This window comes from Sus scrofa, chromosome 3 (assembly GCF_000003025.6).
Source record: "Sus scrofa isolate TJ Tabasco breed Duroc chromosome 3, Sscrofa11.1, whole genome shotgun sequence".
In the NCBI taxonomy this organism is placed as follows: Eukaryota; Metazoa; Chordata; class Mammalia; order Artiodactyla; family Suidae; genus Sus; species Sus scrofa.
Window position 1 is genome coordinate 71,358,529 of NC_010445.4, and position 20,883 is coordinate 71,379,411.

Here is a 20,883-nt window from a genome sequence, read left to right on the forward strand (position 1 = left end):
TATCTGAAAATGTCAAAATGATAGTAGGAATAAAAATTAAATTAATACATATATACACACATTTGTGGTATATAAAAATGGGGAAATCTGAGTATTGACTGAGTATCTGACATTAAGGAGCTATTACTATTTTAGGTATGATAAGCATGTTTTTTCCTAAAATATTTTAGAAAAAAATTCTGAATGATAGATGAATAATATGATATGGAATTTGCTTAAAAACAGGGTAGAAGGTAAAGACTGATCACTGGTTGTAGCTGCTGAAGCTCAGTGACAGGTACATGGGTGAATCATTATCTAATAAGCTGCTTCGGTATATGTTTAAAATTTTCCATAATGAATAAAAAAATTTTTTTAAGTGAAGAAATTCAAAAGGAAAAAAGTTGGCAACATTTACTCATTAGCAGATACAACACGGAGATCAGCTGAAAGTTTAACAAAATGAAGACTGTGGAAATAAGGCAGGAAAAACGTATAAAAAGGTAAGAATGACTGCAGCATAAATATATTGTGGTATCTGAGGGGCTCAATACCAAGTTAAAAAATAATTCAAAATATGTGTACCCCAAATAAGCACTAAGAAAATATCAACATGGGTTATCTTAAAACCCCTTCTCCTGCTGGAGTTCCCATTGTGGCTCCGTGGTTAACGAATCCGACTAGGAACCAGGAGGTTGTGGGTTCGATCCCTGGCATTGCTCAGTGGGTAGAGGATCCGGCATTGCTGTGAGCTGTGGTGTAGGTTGCAGATGTGGCTCAGATCCCGTGTGGCTGCGGTGTAGGCCAGCAGCTACAGCTCCGATTAGACCCTTAGCCTGGAAATCTCTATATGCCTTGGGAGCGGCCCTAGAAAAGGCAAAAAGACAAAAAACAAACAAACAAAAAAATCCTTCTCCTATTCTCGCCAAATGTTTCTTTTCAATACAAAACCCATTATTCTTGATTCTCACTGATTATTCTTAGAGTTGTGTCTTATTTCTATACCTCACTTTTTCCCTACCATTATTTCTTCTTTTCCATTATTCTCTTATTTTCGACATACCTATCTTCCTTCCATCTTCATTTCCACCACAAATTTCAAACTACAGTAAATAAACTTGAAGCAATGACAGAGTAGGTAAAGTTGGATACAAAGAGGGCTTATTGGCTTTAACCACAAATATAATTACTTTCAATTTGGAGGATCTCTAAACCACCACACTTCAACATTCAGTAGGTTGTTTCCTCTCAAAACAGCCAAATATATTTTTGAATACCCATACTGGAAACACTGTTTCTTAGTATATAAGCATTTTATTAACTATTTGGACAGATAATTTTGTTTTGTTTTGTTTTGTTTTTTTGCTATTTCTTGGGCCACTCCCGTGGCATATGGAGGGTCCCAGGCTAGGGGTCTAATCGGAGCCATAGCCACCAGCCTAAGCCAGAGCCACAGCAACGCGGGATCCGAGCCGAGTCTGCAACCTACACCACAGCTCACGGCAACGCCAGATCGTTAACCCACTGAGCAAGGGCAGGGACCGAACCTGCAACCTCATGGTTCCTAGTCAGATTCGTTAACCACTGCGCCAAGACGGGAACTCCTGGACAGATAATTTTTAAACTTTGATCAGTATATATTAAGTTACAGTAGAAAATGCACAATTTGGACTCCAAAGGCCTCTATTCTTATTCAGACTCTGGGAACCAGAAGCTGAGTTCATCCACTCAACATGTGAGCATCTAATACACACCAGGTGCTGGGACAGGTACAAAGATGAAGGACACAATCATATAAATAAATGGTCACAATGTATTTTGATAAGTGCTACTACGAGAGGCATAAAGTTTATAGATGAACTAAATATTTTAATGAGATTAGATGACCTTACAACTCCAATTTAATCAAAATCCCTGATTTAATCAAAAAGCCTCTTCTTTTTCATTAAAAGGGAGTATCCACAGTTGCAATTTTCTATCAAAAGATGCTACCTAAGCACTTAAAAATTTGCAACAGCAGTAACAGCTAATATTTACTAAGCACTTAGTATGTGTCAAGGGACAGGGGCTTTTCATACACTGTCTCACTTAATCCTCATAATAATCCTAAGAAAAGTTCATAAAAACCCAAAATCTCACTCATACAATAAGAGGAAAACAGGGATTAGAAGCCAAATCTTCTGATTCCAAAGTCTATTCTCTTTCCACTAAACTATTTGTCTCACATTCTTTTTCACTACATAAAAACAAAATTTCCAGACATCACCCTAAGAGCACCCAAGAGAAAATCTTTACAACTGCCATGAAAGTACAAAATGATCAGCGACTGTAAGAAGCGTTACAGCAGATATGCTGTAAAAGAAGAAAAAGAAAAGAAAAAAAAGAGTCTGATGCCATAAGCAGGCAGGGGGTATCTGCTGTATACACCCTTCATAACAAAACACAAGAGATTACAAAACTAAAATATAACCAATACTCAAGGTAATAGATATGTGTGACGTGAATAAATACATTCTGAAAACCAGTTAATAAAAACAAATGAGATTTTGTGGTTTCTTCCCATTGTTTTATCTTTACCATCACTTGGTTCCAACACAATCAAGAAGGGAATGGCCTGGCATATTTTAGTGTATTAACATGCTGACTCCACATAATTATTTAAAAATGTATATTACAGAATGAGAATACAAAATAATGTGTATATGAAATGCTGTCGAAAAAAGAAAAAGAATGCAACATAAGCCCACTAAGTCGAGACTACCTAATCATCAACAATATTTAAAGTTACCTTGAAATACTATAAATTATGCGTTCATTTTCCCGAATAAGTTCATTAAACTCATTTTTTTGGTAAATTTTTTCATTTATAGATATTAACTGCAAAACAGAACCAGCAAACATCCATGAAAATTTTAACCCTTTACAACACATAAAGAAAAATAACTGTGTGTATGCACAATTCCAAAGCTGGTTAGAAAAAGCATTTGAATCCACATAAGCAGCCGGATCCTGCTACTAATTTTTCTTGAGAACTCCTCCAGATTAAAAGAGGTATTTCGTCCCAAATTTCGCCTAAGAGCAAATTTTTAAGATTAAGAAAAAAAACAGCTTGAGGCAGCCTTCATTGTCTAGTTCAGTTAAAGAGTTTGTAACAATATAAGTCTCCCTCATTCACAGTTATCTCAAAACAACGGAAGATCTGATTCAGATGTCAAGGATTCTAGTACGTGGTACATTCTTCCTCCCCCCCCCTTTAACAGAACGGGGCCCAAGCTAGGAACCACACACAACGAAATCCCTAACGATCCGCGTTCTCGATTCCTCTGAGAAATTTGGAAATAAGTATCAGAGCAGTTCACGCGCCCTCTGTATCCCGCACAGAGGTGACATTTTCTTTGCTTTCACGCTCGCGCCGGGCTGGCAGAGGAAACACCGACCAGCAAAAGCCGCTCGACCGTAACCGTCCCCGTTCACCCCAACTCCCCCTTCCCCAACCCCAAACACGCTCTTCTCTCCACGCTTCTTGCACAATGTCGCTTGCCAAAGCGCTCAGCTCGAGCTCCGCCGCCTCTTTTCCAGGCCCGACGGGAATGGGTCCTCCCTCCGCGACGCTCCCTCAACCACCGCTTCCTCCGCCTGTCAGGCCTGGCGCGGTCTCCGCAGGCCCCGCGCCGATGGGGAAGGGGCCGCTACGGCCTTGCCAAAGGGCTGTTTTCGTTCCTCGGCCCAGTGCAACGGCGTCAGGCGGCTCTTCCTGAAGCAGGGTCCTAGCACCGGCGCCCGACCCGGCCCTCCGGGGTAGTGCGGTGAGCCGACGCGCTGGCGGGGCAGCCGAGCTACCTTCCCATCCCGGGGGTCCCCCAACCTCCTCCCGCCCCCGCCGTCTGCCCGCCGCCATTTTGTGCGCAGCCGCTGCGACACAGATACAATAGTCGGCCCGGATCGCACAGGAAAGGCTCAGGACCCCCACGCTATGGGCTCCCGCCTTCCAGCCCCCTGCTCCCCGCAAGGCAGCTGTCCTACCTATGCCTACCCGACTAACAGCCGGATCCCATTTGCGCCCCACACAGTTTAGCACTCAGCCTCCAGTCTCGACGCCGAAGAAGCTACCGCCTCCGAAGAGCTGCACGCATGCGCGCCTGTCGAGCCTCTGCGAGCCCTCATCTGCTCCCGGCGCCTGCGTACCGTCGGCACCGCGCTCGCCCGGAGGCACAGGAGAAAGGCGCCGGGGGAACTTGGTTCCGGAAGGGGGCGCTCTCCCGTGCGGTGTTCCAGGCCTCCCCGGGGAAAACTCGGGCACAGGTAACAGTGCGTCTGACGGTACAGTGCAAGATTTGAATTGTCTTGTCCAAATCAAGCGCATTTTTAACATCTGCTTTGTCTCACCTCCTCCATGAAGTCTTCCCTGATCATTTTTGCCTTCAATAATACATTAAAATACGTATATTCCATCTGGCACTGGGTATCTTATTGTTTTGTACTGTTAAGATCTTGCCTGTCTTTATCCTCTAGATACAGATATATAGATTTGCATCCCTTTAGCAATGATGCGAGGTGTATCATAAGCAGTGACAAGGTTCAGGATATTTAAATACAATTAAGGCTTATTGAGCTAAAAGGATCGAAAATCCTTTCTTGATTCGTTTCACAATAAAAACACCTACTTAATGTGGTAAATACTTTAAACCTTTATTTTACTGATTAAAAACCTTAGGTGGAGAGAATTTCAGTAACTTCTCAAGGTTACCACACCAACGTAAAAATTCAATCATTAGGCAAAATCTGGTAAAACTCACAAGTTCTGCCTTGTGGATTCCACACAATTCACATCACCTACATTGAGTCTCAAGCAACAGCTTTACCTAGTACCCAAGCGGATGTATTTCTTTTATTCACATTAAAATAAGCATAGAAAAGGCTGAAAGAAAGTCTTTTATAAAATGTATCTTACCAGATTTTCATTTCAAGCTAAAAGTCCTGCTAGAGGCAACATGCCAAAAACAACAAAGAAAAAGCCAAATAACCAACGTTAAAGTTTGGTTCTTTCCTTCCATATTATTTCCTTCTTTATATTCATACAAATATACACAAATGTGTTATTTGCCTGTAATAGTAAACATTCTTTACACTTTTTTCCCCAAAGATTTACACATTAACCTTCTATTTGCTTTCCTGATTACTGACATTCGTCCAAGTAAACCATCCTTTTTTTAAAATAGTCGCATAATATTCACAGTATGGTTCCATCATCAATTTAAACTGTTTTGGGGGTTTTGGGGGTGGGGTTGGTGTGTGTATGTTTTTAGGGCCTCACCTCTGCACATGGAAGTTCCCAGGCTAAGGGTCCAATTGGAGCTACAGCTGCCCGCCCACACTGCAGCCACAGCAACATCAGATCTGAGCCCTGTCTGCGACCTGTACCACAGCTCACAGCAACCCGGATCCTTAAACCACCGAGCAAGGTCGGGGATTAAACCCCATCTAATGGATACTAGTCGGGTTCATTAACCACTGAGCCATCACGGCAACTTCTAACCTGTTACTGAACACCACAGTTGTTTAGTCTTTTTGATACTACAAACATTGCTTTATACAAACAGCCTTACCAACTGATATTTTTCCTTTCCAAAGGCAAGAATCCCAATAATGAGACAATATATATATTCATATATATATGTATATATTTAATTTCACTAAATATTGTCGGGATACTTTCCCAAAAGCTTTAATTTCACTAGATATTGTCAGAATACTTTCCCAAAAGTTTATACAGATTTCCACTGTCACTAAATATGAAATAGAATGACCATTTCTCTACAACCTCACTTCTTTCAACTCTGAAATAACTTAAAACTCATTGGATCATGTCTGCTCTTTAAGTTAGGTAAAACTCACCTTTTAAACATCTCCTCTTTTTCTAGGATCTTCCCTTGAAAAACTCTCTGTAGATATTTTATGACATATAATTTGATTAGAATTTCTCTCTCCCCTCCACAATCATTTTTGTAACTTACATTCTCCCAGAAAAGCACCCATTTTATCTAGGTTTTCAAGTTCATTTTCCTACAGTTGGGCAAACTAACCTCTTAAAATCTTTTCATTTTCTTTATTTATGTTGCCCCCTTATATGGCTTTATTTCTATAGGACTTACCACCTTCTAAATATCATTTGGTTTATCTATTATTATTTAATCTCTTTCCCCTAGAACATGAGTTATGTGATGTCGAGGATATTCGTTTGTTTTCTTCGCTGCTTTATCTTCAATGCCTAGAATGATGCTTGGCACACAATAGAAAATCAGTGTATATTTGATGAAAGAACATTAAAAAAAAAAGTGGGCTGTGAGTACACGAGCAGGTGTGTATATGTTAAATTGTTGAGCATCCTTTCATATCTACTGGCCACACGCATTTATTCCTTTAAAAAAATGTTTAATATTCTTTGTTTGCATTTTTAATGAGCAAATTGTCTCTTTTTTATCAGGAGATAGCGTTTGTACAGAAAGAATATAACCCTTTGTCAAATATGTTGAAATTTTTTCAGCAATTTTGCTTCTGAGTTTCTTTTGCCATTAAAATTTAAATGTAATCAAATTTGTCAGCTATTCCTTTATGACCTCTGAATTTTTTTTGTCTAAGAAGACTCATCTCACCCTCCAGAAGCATATGCACCCAGAGCTTACCCCAAAATTCTAAAATTTCCAAAATTTGCTTACAGTTATATAATTTTATTTTTTAGTTAGCTGTCAGGTTAATCTAAGATGTATTCTTTTTGTGATATGAAATAGTTGTCTAATATCTTCTCCCAAATGTATTAAATCAATTGTGAAGTTTCCAGATATTAAATAAACCAACATTTCCCCCTTCATTGAAATGCTTCTTTCCTTCAAACAACAACAAATTATTAAGCTCCTATATATATATAAATGGATTTATGGACTCTCTAGGCTGTCCTACCAATCAATTTGTCTGCCCATGGGCCAGTACCATTCATTAACTGATCCAATAAATATTACTCAAGGGTCTATTCAGTGCCAGGAACTCTTCTGGGCACCAAAGAATCAATGGCAAACCAAAAAGCAACACTAATCCTGCCCTCATGACACACACAGCCTTGATGGGGGAAACAGACAATAAACAATACATCGTATATCAGATATTGTTAAGTGCTATGAAGAAAAACAAACATAGGGATCTAATGCAGGGAACAAGGAGGTGACGGATGCTCCAATTCAAATAGGATGGTCAAGAAAGGCATCATTAAGAAGACAGCATGGGTGTTGCCGCAGTGGGTTAAGAATCCAGCTGCCACGGCTCAGGTTGCTGCTGCAGAGGTGTGGGTTCGATCCCCAGCCCAGCGCAGTGGGTTAAAGGATCTGGTGTTGCTACAGTTGCTGAAATGTGACTGAAACGTGTGCATAAGCAGTAGAGATAACCAGGAGGAAGAGTATTAGGCAGAAGGAAACATAAAATATAAAAGCGCTGAGGTGAAAGTCAGCTTGGCATATTTGAGCAATAGCAAGAAAGTCAAAGAGGCTGTAACCGTGTGTGTGAGAGGGGACATAGGAGATGAGGTGGAAGGGAACACGTACGGCTGTGTCAGTCAACTTGGGCTGCCTAACAATCTACCACTGGCTGAGTGGCTTCAACAATAGGAATTTATCTTCTCACAGCTGCAGAGGCTGGAAGTCCAAGACCAAGGTGTGGACAGGTTTGGTTTCTCCTCAGGCTTCTCTCCTTGGCACTCGGCCACCTTCTGCTCTGTCCTCATGTGGGCTTTTCCGCATGCGTGCACAACCCTGCGGGCTCTCCCTCTTCATATAAGGACACTGGTCATTGGATTACGACCCACCCACATGACCTCATTTAACTGGTAATCATTTCTTTAAAGGAAAAAAAAGCAAGGGGAAAATGATGAAGGAGGGGCTGGGTAACACCTTAGAAAGGGTAATCCGGAAGTCCTCCCTGGTGTGACAGCTAAGCAGAGGTATAAAGGAAGAAAGGGGGAAAGTCATTTGGAAGAAGAGCCTTCCAACAGAGGACACGAGTGCAAAGGCCCTGGGACTGGAGCATGTCAGATGTGTCTGAGGAATAACAAGAAGGCTGGCCAAAAAAAAAAAAAAAAAAAAAAGAATATTGACCTTTTTTGATGGGAATGAGAATTTCTGTTAGTGGCCCAAGGAGACTAGATGACATTAAAGTTTGGAGTTACACGAATATAGTAGACTCTAAGATTCAAAAAATATTTTTCTTTGGAATGCCATAAATACCACTGAGCATGATTCAGTTTACAGGAGATTTCCAGACTCACATCTTACGGGCAAGCTAATCTAGTCCCTTCCCTTATAAGAAATTGAAATTGGTGAGGTTAGTGTCAGATCAGGGGCTAGAAAGATAGTCCAGTGTTTTATTCAGTGTCCTATGTAACCTTCAGTGGTTTATAAGGCTTTGTATGACCTAGTTCCTTGCTTCCTCTTCATCCTCATCTTGTCCTTCACCTCAACTGAGCTGGCCTTTTTTTTTTTTTTTTTTTTTGTCATACCCACAGTATGCAGGCGTTCCCAGGCCAGAGATCAAAACCACCCATGCCACAGCAGTGACAATGTCAGATGCTTAACCTCTAGGCCACCATGGAACTCCAAAAAAATGTCAATATTCTTGATGGAAAAAAAAACTATCCAACCCCGTATCCTCATCACACCATCACTATCTCTATCCTCTTCTTTTACCCATTCTGTTTTCTGATTGGCTAGACAGTCACTGAGCAGCTCTATCCAGAGCTCAGCTTCTGCTTGTTCAGCAAAGTCACAGCTCAATGCCTAAACATATTAGAAAAAGAATAGTCATCACAAACTTTGCCCTGTGATTTGTTAAAACAAATGAGGCTTTGTTTCAATGACATAAAGACTCTTGTCACCATTTCATCTCAATTGCAACTGTCCTAATAAATGGGATTTGGGGGCAGGCATCGCACTTCTGTCTTTAGAATTCAAACCTAACTATTGGGAAAGACACAGGACCATGATCAAAAGTCTGAGAAATCCCCCAGCCATTTCAAACTTGGTTCTTACTGATATTTGAATTTTGCAGCATTTGTGCCAGACTACTTGGGTACAACATATATAGAATTTTAGAAACTAACTCAAGAAAACAGGCAGTTATTTTTCTGAGATTTTTTTCAAAGCTAGTACATCAGTGACCAGACATCAGTTTGCCTCTTCTTCTAAAAGTGGTTTCTAGGGGAGCTCCCGTTGCGGCTCAGCAAGTTAAGAATCTGACTAGTATCCATGAGGATGCAGGTTCAATCCTTGGCCTCACTCAGCGGTTTAAGGATCTGGCATTGCCTCGAGCTGAGGTGTAAGTTGCAGACACTGCTTGGATTATAGGCCCGCAGCTGCAGCTCTAATTCAACCCCTAGCCTAGGAACTTCTATGTGCTGTGAGTGCAGCCATAAAAAAAGCGCAAAAAAAAAAAAAAAGGTGGTTTCTAAATCTGTCCACAAGTTCTTTGATACCTTTCACTTCACAAGATGGAGCTTAATTCCACTTTCCCTGAAGGTAGATCAGACTTGGCAAATTGTTTCTAATGAATAGAATGGGGTGCTAGTGATGCTTCCAAAGCTTCCAAAGCTTGGTTATGAAGAGAGTAGCATGTTACTGACTTTCCCTTCTCACTCTTGGATTACTCACAATAGGGAAAGCCAGCCGTGATGTCATGGACATCCAAACAGCCTGTTGAGTAGCCCATAAGGAGAGAAATTAAAGCCTCCAGCCAACAACTACCACCAAAATTGGCAGCCATTTCAGTGAAGCACTTGGGAGACAGAACTTAAGCCTCATTAAGCATAAATGATTGCAGCTTAAGTCAACATCCTGAAAGCAGCCTCATGGTGGACCCTGAGGAAGAACTGCCCAGTTTTGAATTCCCGACCCATGGAAATGGTAATAAAAACTGCATATTGTTGTTTTGAGCCATTAGGTTTTGGAGTAATTTTTTTTTTCTTTTTAGGGTCCCAACCGCAGCATGTGGAAGTTCCCAGGCTAGGGGTCAAATTAGAGCTGCAGCTGCCAACCTCTGCCTCCAACAGAGCAAGGCCAGATCAGCGCAGTACCTGCAAGCTTGCAGCAACCCTGGATCCTTAACCCACTGAGCAATGCCAGGGATCGAACCCACATCCTCATGGGGGTTAAGTCAGATTCTTAACCCACTGAGTCACAACAGGAAGTCCTAGAGTAATTTTTAATGTAGTAGTACATAACCAATGCATTTGTTATCTGAAGATTAGGGTCTCAGTTTACTAAAAATACAAATCAAAAGCATGATACATCAATCAGTGAGCAAAAACATGGGATATAGACACAACAGAATTTTGACTTGATCTCTAATTTAAGCAATATTAATAAATAGTTTCCTCAAGCATAAAATGAGAATAATCCTTTACCATCAGGAGTTTCATCTTATGAATTCCTCACCGCATGTATAGAGTAAACATACTAGCCACAAAAGCAATTTGAGAAACAGATCCATCTCAAGGGTGGAAGCACAGAGAGTTCTACAGACACACTCCACAGTAAACCAAACATACGGATGAAAAGTTTTTTAAAGAAAACAACCATTGGAGTTCCCATCATGGCTCAGTGGTTAACAAATCTGACTAGGAACCATGAGGTTTCAGGTTCGATCCCTGGCCTCGCTCAGTGGGTTAAGGATCTGGCATTGCCATGAGCTGTGGTGTAGGTGGCAGATGCGGCTCAGATCTGGTGTTGCTGTGGCTGTGGTGTAGGCCAGTGGCTACAGCTCTGATTAGACCCCCAGCATGGGAAACTTCATCTGCCAAGGGTGCAGAAAGACAAAAAAAAAGAAAAGAAAACAACAACTGAAAGTCTCTGAAAATTGTCCTAAGGGCACATGGCAAACGAAGAAACATTTATTCAAGAAAATCTATTCAATCTTAGTAAGACATGAGAGTTTGTGGCACTTGACCCATGACCCACTCACTTGCCACTCCCAGTGATCTCGGGTGATGGAAGCTCTACCCCAGATGCTGTTGATAAGATGGGGCTCCCCCTTCCCAGCTCCCAAAGGATATGCTATCCTTCCTAGAAGGATGAGCCAACAACATTTTCTTTCCCTTCCAGCTCTGTGTTATAGAGGCTAAGTTTCAGACAAGTACAGCAGAGAGATTTAGGGCTCCCTTCTTAAACCCAGTCACACTTATAAATGGAAGGCTCTATCCCAGATGTGACAGGCCCCAAATACCATGGCTGTGACTGGCTTTGTCTCAAGCTGTTGGTAGGGCAGAGATTCTACTCCAGGAAAGTCAAGCCAAGAAGACCAGTAGCTGCCCCCACCCAGTCCTGCTCATGAGCAAGGTTGTCATTCCAAAAGAACTGGGCCACACTCCCTAATGTCTGCTCTGGAGCAGAGGCTCAGAGATTTTGCCCAGGGAGAAAGGCAGGCCATAACAACACAGAGCTCTAAAGCTCTCCCCAGAGGAAGCAACTTTATTTTAAGTATAGGGAAGTTCAAGCTTGAGGGACATCTCAGGAACAATAAAGAAATTGGATAAGAAATGGTGAGAGGAGTTCCCGTCGTGGCGCAGTGGTTAACGAATCCGACTAGGAACCATGAGGTTGCGGGTTCGATCCCTGCCCTTGCTCAGTGGGTTAACGATCCGGCGTTGCCGTGAGCTGTGGTGTGGGTTGCAGACGCGGCTCGGATGCCGCGTTGCTGTGGCTCTGGTGTAGGCCGGTGGCTACAGCTCCGATTCAACCCCTAGCCTGGGAACCTCCATATGCCGCGGGAGCGGCCCAAGAAATAGCAACAATAACAACAACAACAACAAAGACAAAAGACAAAAAAATAAAAATAAAAAAAAATAGAAATGGTGAGGAAGCTGAAAGCTTCTGAAACCTCCCATATATAGAATTCTTGGTTGACAATTTTTTCTTTCAGCACTTTTTTTTTTTTAGGGCCACATCCACGACATATGGAAGTTCCCAGGCTAGGGGTTGAATCAGAGCTATAGCTGCTGGCCTACACCACAGCCACAACGACATGGGATCTGAGCCGCATCTTCGACCTATACCACCGCTCATGGCAACACCAGATCCTTAACCTACTGAGCTAGTCCAGGGATCAAACCCACCTCCTCATGGATACTAGTTGGGTTCCTAACCCATTGCACGACAATTGGAACTCCTCTTCTAGCACTTTAAATGTCATCCCATTGCCTTCTAACCAACACGTTTTTTTTTTGTTTTTTTTTTTCTTTTTCTTTTTAGGGCCACACCTGTGGCATATGGGAGTTCCCAGGTTAGGGGTCGGTCGATTCAGAACTGCAGATGCCGGCCTATCCCACAGCCACAGTAATGTGGGATCTGAGCTGCATCTGCAACCTACACCACAGCTTGCAGCAATGCTGGGTCATTAATCCACTGAGTGAGGTCACATCCTCATGGATACTAGGTGGGTTCTTAACCCACTGAGCCACAACAGGAGCTCCCCAACACGGTTTCTGAAGTAAAATCAATGTTTTTGAGGCTTCCTTGCACAAGATAAGTCCTTTCCCCCATTCTGCTTTCAAGATTCTCTCTTCATCTTCTAACAGTTTAACTATATTGAATTGTCATGTGGATCTCTTTGAATTTATCCTGCTTGGAGTTCATTGAACTTTTTGGATGTGTAGTTTCATGGCTTTCACCAAATCTGGGAAGTTTTCCTATATTATTTCTTCAGAAAGTCTTTCTGCCCTCAGGAGGCACATGAAAAGATGCTCAACATCACTAATTATTAGAGAAATGCAAATCAAAACTGTAATAAAGCACCACCTCACACCTATCAGAATGGCCATCATTAATCAGTCTACAAATAAATGCTGGAGAGGATGTGGAGAAAAGGGAACCCTCCTACACTGTTGGTGGGAGTATAAACTGGTACAACCACTATGGAAAACAGTATGGAGGTTCCTCAGAAAATTAAATATAGAACTACCGTATCATTCAGCAATCATACTCCTGGCCATATATCCAGACAAAACTATAATTCAATGTATTGAATTTTATACTCAATATAATTATAATAATAATTATGTTTAATATAATTATAATAATATAATTCAATGTATTGAATTATACATACTGTGAAGCAACCTAGCCAAGACATGGAAGCAAACTAAATGACCATCAACAGATGAATGGCTCAAGATGTGGTACGTACATATAATAGCATACTACTGATCCATAAAAAATAATGAAATAATGCCATTTGCAGCAACATGAATTCAGCTAGAGAGTATTATACTAAGTGAGGTAAGGCAGAAAGAGAAGGACGAATACCATGTGATGTCATTTATATGTGGAATCTAAAACATGGCACAAATGAACACAATAGAAACAAACTCACAGACATAGAAACAGATTTGTGGTTGTCAAGAGGGAGGGGAGAGGGAGAAGGATGGTCTGGGAATTTGGGGTTAATAGATGCAAACATTTAGAATGGATAAACAATAAGGTCCTACTGCATAGCACAGGGAACACTATCCAATCTCCTTGGATAGACCATGATGGAAAGTAATATGGATAAAAAAGAAGTGTGTATTAAAAAAGCATATATATATATATATATTTATATATATATAAACTGAGTCACTTTGCTGTAGAGCAGAAATTGGAATAACATTATAAACTATACAGTAATAGAAAACAGAAAGTCTTTCTGCCCTGTTTCCTCTCTCTTCTTCCTCTGGGATTCCTATTTTATATGTTGTTATATGCGATGCTGTCCCATATACCTCTTAGACATTGTTTTGTCATGTTTTGATTCTTTTTTCTTCCTGCTCCTCAGACTGGATAATCTCCATTAACTATTTAATTTTGTTTTTATTTTTTGGTCGCATCTATGGCATGTGGAAGTTCCCAGGTCAGGGATCGAATCCATACCACAGCAGTGACCTGAGCCATAGCAGTGATAACGCTGGATCCTTGTGGATCCCTAGCCACAGGTAACTTCACAATTAACTCTTTTAAAGTTTGCTGATTTAGTTGCTCAAATCTGCTATTAGACACTTTGTTTTTTGGGGGTTTTTTTGGGGGTTTTATTTCTGTTTTTTTTTGCAGGCCGCACCTTCAACATATGGAGGTTCCCGGGCTAGGAGTCTAATCAGAGCTACAGCTGCCGGCCTATACCACAGCCACAGCAACACCAGATCCGAGCCACATCTGTGACCTACATCACAGCTCACTGCAACACCAGATCCTTAACCCACTGATCGAGGCCAGAGATTAAACCTGCAACTCATGGTCCAAGTCAGATTCGTTGTCACTGAGCCACGATGGGAACTTCTAGACACCTTGTTTTAATTAGTGAGGATAGGGCTCCCATTCTAAGATTAAGGGCATGGCTGAACACATGACAACCAACATTGGAAAAATGAGGTTGAGAGTAGTTTTTATTACATATACTTACAGCCTGGGGGAGGAAGACATCATATAGCACACAGGGCCCCGTGGGAATTGTACTCAAGAGCAGAGTGGACAATCACATGTGGGAGGTAGGCTTTATAATTTAAAGAAGGTGGGGTGACGGAGTTCCTGTCGTGGCGCAGTGAAAACAAATCTGACTAGGAACCATGAGGTTTCGGGTTTGATCCCTGGCCTCGCTCAGTGGGTTAAGGATCCGGCATTGCCGTGAGCTGTGGTGTAGGTCGCAGATGCGGCTCAGATCCCATGTTGCTGTGGCTGTGGTGTAGGCCAGCAGCTACAGCTCTGATTAGACCCCTAGCCTGGGAACCTTCATATGCTGCGAGTACGGTCCTGAAAAGACAAAAAAAAAAAAAAAAAAAAAAAAAAGGGAAAGAAAAAGAAAAAGAAGGTGGGTTGATAATATCTGGTTCCTACAGTAAGTTGTGATGGTTGTATTTGATACTTTTGCAGACTTGCAAGAAATGGAAACCTGTTACTCAGGGATAAGCAGCAACTATACCTGGTTCCCACGATAAGAAAGGTTGTTTAGCTATGGATATAGAGCTTCTTTTTGGAGTGATGAAAATTTTTCTAATATTGCTTGTGGTTATGGGTATACGACTCCATGACTATAATAAAAAATGATTGAATGATATTCTTTCAATGAATGAACTGTATGGTATATGAATTATATCTCAATAAAGCTTTTATAATAAAAAGATTCCTTTCATAACTATTTAAGGCTGCATAAGAGAGAAAAAAGTACAAGTTTTCAGCTCAGCTGCCTGAAGGCCAGTTTTCAAGGAACAATAGGATATGAACTTTTCATCATTCGTGATCCAACAACAGCCCTGCTGGCTTACCTCATCACCACCTCTGAATATAGGAAATTGTTGTCCCCTACTTTTAATAAGCCCACCACACAGGTGACTCAATATTTCTAGGTTTCTGCTTCACTTCTAATCTTGGCTTCTGCATTGCTTTCAGAGTCTCAAATTCAAATTTTTGGGGTCTTCTTTTTCCCCTTTCTGTAGAGTTCTCATTAGTTCTCCTAAGCCACGAGTCTAGCTAATATAATGTACCTTTTGCTAAGGCACATAACCCTGATTTAATTAGCTGTGGCAAAGAGAGTAAGGTAATATGATACATTGCTGATGGGACTGCAAAATGATATAGCCACTCTATGAAATGGTTTGCCAACTTCTTATAAAGCTAAATGCATTTACTATATAACCCAACAATCCCACGCCTGAGTATCTACCCTAGAGAAATAAAACTTATGTTCACACTAAAACCTGCACACAAATGTCCCTATCAAATTCATCTGTAATGGCCCCAAAGTGGAAACAACCCGATGTTCTTCAAAAGGTGAATGGATAAACAAACTTTGGTACATCTATACAATGAACACCACTCAGCAATAAAAAGGAACAAATTATTGATTCGTGCAACAACTTCAATGAATCTCAAAACATTATGCTGAGTGAAAGAATCCAGTCTTAAGAGGTTATAAAATACACGATTCCATTTATTTGACATTCTCAAAACCACAAAACTATAGTGATAGAGAGTAGATCGGTAATTGTCAGAAGTTATGGGTCAAGGGAAAGTATGACTACAAAAGGTTAGCACATGGGAATTTTTTGGAATGATGACACTGTTCTTTATTCTGATTATGGTAGCAGTTACACAAATCTATACATGTGTTAAAAGGCAAAAAAAAAAAAAAGCCTGTACACAAAAAAGAAAAATCAGTTTTTCTGTATGATAATCAAAAGACTAAAAATTAACAGGATTAGACTATTGTTGGAGTTCCCTGGTGGCTCAGCAGGGTTAAGGACCCAGTGTTGAAACTGCTGTGGCTCTGGTTACTGCTGTGGCACGTGTTTGATCCCTGGCCTAGGACCTTTTGCATGCCACAGGTGAGGCCAAAAAGAAAAAAAGAAAAAGAGGGAGTTCCTGTTGTGTCGAAACAGAAACAAATCTGACTAGGAACCATGAGGTTTTGGGTTCGATCCCTGGCCTCACTCAGTGGGTTAAGGATCCGGCATTGCTGTGAGCAGTGGTGTAGTTTGAAGACTTGGTTCAGATCCCACGTTACTTTGGCTGTGGCAAAGGCCTGCGACTGTAGCTCTGATTAGACCCCTATTCTGGGAACTTCCATATGCCGCACATCATGCGGCCCTAAAAAGGCAAAAAAAAAAAAAAAAAAGACTGTTGTCATGGACTGAATGTTGGTACTTCCCACTCCCTTCTTTCCTCCCCAGCCCTGCCCAAAATTTTGCAATTTAATTCTTAATCCCAAATGTGATGGTATTTGGAGGTGGGGCCTTTGACAGGCAATTAGGTCATGAGGGTGGAACCCTGATGAATGGGATTAGTGTCCTTACAAAAGAGACCCCAGAGAGCTCTAAGCTTTTCTGCTGCCAGTGGGGAAAAAACAAGAAGGCAGAAGTCTGCAACTCGGAACAGGGTTCTCACCAGATCCAATCATGTTGGCACCCTGATCTCGGACTTCAGACTCCAGAAGCACGAGGAATAAATTTCTGTTGTTTGTAAGTCACTCATTCTATGATATTCTGCCAAAGCAGCCCAAACTGAACTATTAACAAACAAATTATAGAGGAAACACAAATAGCCAATAAGACCTTCCAATGTACTAAAAATCAAAGAGGAGTTCCTGTTGTGGCTCACTCACTGGGTTGAAAACCCAACACAGTGTCCATGAGGATGCAGGTTCAATCTCTGGCCTTGCTCTGTGGTTTAAGGATCCAGCGTTGCTGTGGCTGTGACGTAGACCGGCAGCTGCAGCTCGGATTCAACGTCTAGCCTGGGAACTTCCATATGTTGTGGGTGAGGCCCTAAAAAGTCAAAAAAAGAAAAACAAAAGAAAAGAAAAAAGAAAAAAATCAAAGAATGCAATTAAAACAGCAACAAGATATTGTTCATCTCTCAGTCTGGCAAAACTGAGAAAGACTGATTGATAGTGTCTACAGTGATGGTGAGGATGCGGGAAACTAAGCAACCTCACATGCTGCTGGTATATGTAAACTGTAGAGCCTTTCTTAGAGGACATTCTGATGGCATCTTTAAAATATGCATATATACTTTAAATCAGATAATAAAGATCTTTTACACAATTCTAGTACTTACCATGGTACCCGGTATATAAGGAATCAGTAGTGTGTGAAAATTGAGATTACCAGGAAAGATTTCCTGGAAGAGAAGGGGGTTTGAGCTGAACTTTCAAGGATGGCTAGCGTTTGAATCATTAAAGAGAGGGAGAGAGAGAAAAATATTCTAGAGGAAAGACAACATGAGACACAAGGGCTGAAGAGGCAGGATAAATATGGTAAATTGGCATCAGCCAGTCTTCAATGAAAGAGGAAAGTAGGAAGTAAGAGAGTAAGAAATGGAAATCTCTTCACACAGTGAGGTCCATCTCCTGCTTTAGGACCCAAAATTCCATCTCCACTAAGGAATCCCCCCATGGCCAGAATTAACTGGTAGCTATAGTGCACATCCACAGCCCCCAAGGGAAATGTCTATCACTGGATCTCATATTTCAACCTGTGTTAGAATCACCTGGTGGGTTTATTAAAACACAGATTGCTAGTCCCATTCCCAGAGTTTCAGATTTAGTAGGTCTGGGGACCAAAATTCAAGAGCTACTGTTCTCACCAAATTGGCCTCTTTGGAACTACTAAAATACCATTACAGTGAGCAGCTGTTGTTTTCGCCTTCCCGGAATTCATCCTGCCTTCTTCCAGTAAACAAACCCTTTTCCAGAAGGGAACCACTTCTAAGTAGTGTAGGCTTGGCTGATCCGCCACCCCTGACCATTCTAGACATATAACCAGTCAGAACAGTCCATTCCTATGGTCATAGCAATTGATTCAGGAATGAGGATGTAGCCAATCAGAATCTTCTCTGGGATTTTTCTGCCAGTGTTGTCAGAGAAGATGCTCTCTTTCTGCCAAGGAGTCTAAGCTGATAGGATGTGAGTCTTGGAGACCTCCCTAATGACTACCAAACGGAGAAAATCTTAGAAAAGGATGTGGGATGTGGAGGACATCACTTGAGGTCTTACATCCAGACATGTCCAAACCCAGACTATTCCACAGCCTTTTCAGTTCCATGCATCAATTCCCATTTTCTTTAAACCAGTTTGAGTTGAGTATTTGTCACTTGCAAACCAGAGTCCTGACTAATACGTCAACTGAAAGAAGTTTCTATTTTGGCTCAGCAGTAATGAACCCAACTGAGTATGCATGAGGACTTGGGTTCAATCCCTGGCCCCACCCAGTGGCTTAGGAATCCGGTGTTGCTATAAGGAGCAGTGTAGGTTGCAGATGAGACTCGGTTCCCTCATTTCTGTGGCTGTGGTGTAAGCCAGCAGCTACAGCTCCAATTTGACCCCTAGCCAGGGAACTTCCATATGCTGGCAACAGATCCTTAATTCACTATGCTGAGCCAGGGATCAAACTTGGGTCCCAGTGCTCCAGAGATGCCGCCCATCCGATTGCACCGCAGTGGGAATTTTACAAACATTAAATGTCTTCTATATGCCAGGCATTATGCTAAGCTCTAGGGATACAACACATCTAATTAAGTGAAAAACAATAACAGTGTTCAAAAACTTTTATACCAATTTGACAGAGCAGTTTTACATCTGTTAAATCCAATAAAAATGTGAGGCTTATATTTTGCATATCTTTGGTTTTTATTTCATTTTTCCTAGTAATTTATTTTTATTGTATTTTCTAAAAATATTGGTCTGTAACAGGTGTAAAATGTTAAAAAAAAAAAAAAACTGGACCTTCACTACAGAGACTTAAGAAGCACTGATGCAGAGAATGTATAAGATGAGAGCGAGCCTGATTGGGTGCAGGAAACCCATTAGTCTGACCAAAGATCAGAGCATAGACTAAGATGATGGCAATGAAGACAGTAAGAAATGGAAAGACTTGAGTTATTTAGAAGGAAAAATGGGTATGATTTGGTAATACAGCAGACATGGGGAAGACGTGAAAAATGAATGAATTCCTAAGTTTATGGCTTATTCAGTGGGATGGATGATCTTGGAACACTGGAAGATGCCAGGTTTAGGAGGAGGAGGAAGCATTAGTTCTGTCTAACTTGAAACCTACAGTTTGAGGTGTCTTTGACACAAGCAGAAATGCTAAATAGGCAGTTAGGTACCTAGGTGGCAGCTCAAGAGAGGCTTATGACACGTAAATTTGGAAGTTACTGGCCTATATCTAATAATTAAAGCTGTGAGTCCATTGATGAGGTTACCCGGGGAGATAATACTGAGAAGAGATGATCAAGGCCAGGTGTTGAGAACGGGCAATATTGAATAACTGTGAAGAAAAGCATGAGCTTGCAGAAACAATTGAGGATAAGAGTCCTCAAGTTTTGACTAAAAATGGCCAAAGTCGCATAAGGATTCTTTGAAACCACAGTCTCTCAAGCACGCTAAATTTGTGGGTTTTTTGGTTTTTTTTGTTTTTTTTTTTTTCTAGCCTGGCACCTACCATAATTATAAACTAACACCAAGGGGAGAAATGATTTACCAAAAAAAAATTCACAAAATCAGAAAATGTGAAGAACATTATTAAAGAGTTAAATGTATCTAGGAAAATATTTGTAACATATATTACAAAGGACTAGTTTCCCTACATAGCAGCTAGAAATCGATAAGGAAGAAAATAACCCCTTTTGCTCCTGTTATCAGATTAGCATAGATCAAAAAATATGACTATGTTGGTTAGAGTGTGGGTGATCAGCACCCCTATATATTCCTATTTGGAGTGTAAATTGTTGTGATCTCTAAGGAAGACAATTTGGCCAAATCTATTCAAAATTACAAAAGCATATACTCTTTGAAACAGCAATTCCTAGGAATTCCACTATTAGGAATTTATCTTGCAGATGTACTCCTAATTGTACAAACACAAAAGCACTCACTGAGCACTATTTGTAATTGCAAAAAAAAAAAAAAAAAAAGAGAGAGAGAGAACATCCTAAATGTCCCAACAATCAGGAATTAGTTAAACTATGGTATAGAAAACTGACAAAAATACTACAATGTGAAGAAATGAGCAAGGAATCTGTATGTATAGTAATAAAGAATAATCACTGAGCTATATTTAGTGACAATAAAAAAATAAGAGGCAGAATCCTGTGTACAGTGGGTAGCTGGGTGAACCTTTTATACCATTTAAATTTGAACCATGTGAATACATTGCCTATTCAAATCATTTTTTTTTTCTTTTTAGGGCCACGCCTGCAGCATATGGAAGTTCCCAGGCTAGGGGTAGAACTGGAGCTGCATCTGCCAGCCTACGCCACAGTCATAGCAACATGGAATCCAAGCTGTGTCTGAGACCTACACCATACACAGCTCAAAGCAACTCTGAATCATTAACTCAATGGGCAA

General features: G+C 40.9%; 1 protein-coding gene across 15 annotated transcripts in view; it reads right to left on the reverse strand.

Annotated features, from left to right (window-relative positions):
* Positions 1–20,883, reverse strand: part of ZNF638 (zinc finger protein 638) — a 140,010-nt gene that overhangs the window by 74,253 nt on the left and 44,874 nt on the right. For 2 of the 15 annotated variants that reach the window (XM_013996060.2, XM_021087386.1), the window contains exon 1: positions 4,003–4,156. The exons of 7 other annotated variants lie outside the window; for them this stretch is intronic. The gene's annotated coding sequence lies outside the window, so the exon portion shown is untranslated. Of the gene's footprint in view, positions 1–4,002; positions 4,157–20,883 lie in introns of those variants that run through there. 6 more of the 15 variants (XM_005662477.3, XM_021087387.1, XR_002342577.1 and 3 more) reach the window with 5 other exon arrangements.